The following is a 2266-nucleotide window of genomic DNA, read 5'->3' on the forward strand; positions in this document are numbered from 1 at the left end:
GGCCAATTATTATTGAAGAAATGATGTTAGAGAGCTACCCTCATCAAAACTCATGAAGCCTGGGTGGCACCTGTAGCTGAAAGGAGTAGGGCACCAGCCCCATATGCCAGAGGTGGTGGGTTCAAACCCAGCCCTGGCCAAAAACTGCAAAAAATAAAAAAAAATAAATAAATAAATAAAAAATAAAAGTTATTAAAAAAAAAAAACTCATGAAGCCCAGGTAGTTTCATAGATGAAACCATTAAAATAAATAAAATGCTATTTAAGATATTCTGACTGTGCATGAATTTGTATGTTTTGTATCTTAATTACTTACAAAGATATGTTTATAAATATTTCATATTTATACATTAAAAAAAGTCTTGAATTTACTTCAAAATAGTATTATAGGAGAAATACTAGGATGTGTGGTGATTAGACACAAGCTTAGTCATGATACTAAAACCTAAAACTGACACCAAACTTCAACATACAGAGATCTGACAATTAAATTCACAAACTCATCCTAGAAAAAGTGCTACAAACTTCATTGCTGAATATCACTACAGTCACCTTTGAAATACTTCCCTTAGGAAGCTATGCACTGATGATAGCACCTCGTCCACCCTTCAATTTGGAACTTTTTTTCTGGAATGACTATTGGCTCTATTGTCATACAGCATATAAAAACACACAACACAACCTTAAGAAATGCCACGCAGCAAGACACTGCCACATGTTGACATAAACACAGCCATGAGACACTGATATACCGAGGTGGTGAAACCTTACCGAGTTGTTTGTACAGTACTGCCACTGTAAGCACACAGTGGGTGAATTCAATTGTCAGACCCAGTATAACAGCTGTGATGGTCATTCCAGAAAAAAAGAGTTCTAAAATTGCTTTGAAGAGTGGACTGTGTTGGTGCATAGCTTCCCAAAAGGAATGCTTCAAAGGGGACCATAGTGATATTCAGCAGTGAGCTATGTACCACTTTTTCTAGGATGAGTTTGTGAACTTAATTGTCAGAGTCCATATATTGCACAAAGCTATAGATTAACCTAATTATAAATATATACTCATAAATAGTAATTAAATCATCACCAGACAAAATTTAGCAGCACAGTTAAAAAATATATACATATATATATGTATATACACACACACATTCTGACCAGCTAAGTTCACCAGGGATGGTACGATAGCCATTAATAGCAAATATATTAGTACAATTACTATGATCTGAATGTTTGATGCTGGTGTCCCTCCAAAGTTCGTATGTTGAAACCTAATCCCCAATGTGATAGATTTATCAGTGGGGCCTTTGTGTAGGTCATGTGGACCTACATGGAATTACCACTTTTATAAAAGAAGGCTGGAGGATCTTGTTTGCCCCTTCCACTATGTGAGGACACAGCTAGACGGCACCATCTATGAAGCAAAGAGAGAGCACTCACCAGACATCAAATCTGCTGGCACTTTCATCTTGGACTTTCTAGCCTCTAGAACTGTAAAAAATAAACCTCTATTATTTATAAACTACCCAGTTTATGGTATTTTTGTTACAGCACCCAAAATGGACTGAAGACAATAATTCATCATATTTACAAGCTGAATAGAAAAATTATAATCATATCCACAAATGCAAAAAAAGGCATTTGATCAAATTTGCCATCTATTCTTCATTTTAATTAAAATATTCTCCATTAAATAAAAATTGACCCTTGTTGCATAAAATTCTATAAAATCACACATCATGCTTATTTGGAAAAGGCCAAACACATTTCTATTAAAGCTAAGGAAAATAATGTCTAGTATTTGCAGAATTATTTCACATTGCTATAGAAGTATCAGCTGATATAAGATAAAATGAATAAACAAATATTTACTTCCCAAAGCAATCTACAGAGTCAACGCAATTCCTATCAAAATACCAATGTCATTTTCCATAGAATTAGAGAATACAACTCTCAATTTCATATGGAACCAAAAAAGGACTCAAATAGCCAAAACAATCCCAAACAACAATAAAAAATCTTGAGGCATTACATTACCTAACTTCAAACGGTATTATAAGGCTATGATAACCAAAATAGCATGCATGGTACTGATATTAAAGAAGACACATAGACCAATGGAACACAATAGAAAATTCACAAATAAAGTCAAATACCTTTAATCAACTGATCTTTGACAATGCAGACAAAAAACCTCCACTAGGGAAAGGAAGGGGCACCCTATTCAATAACTGGTGCTGAAAACATTAGATCACCACATGTAGAAGAA

Source organism: Otolemur garnettii, unplaced genomic scaffold (assembly GCF_000181295.1).
Source record: "Otolemur garnettii isolate 467f Iridium unplaced genomic scaffold, OtoGar3 scaffold00005, whole genome shotgun sequence".
NCBI lineage: Eukaryota > Metazoa > Chordata > Mammalia > Primates > Galagidae > Otolemur > Otolemur garnettii.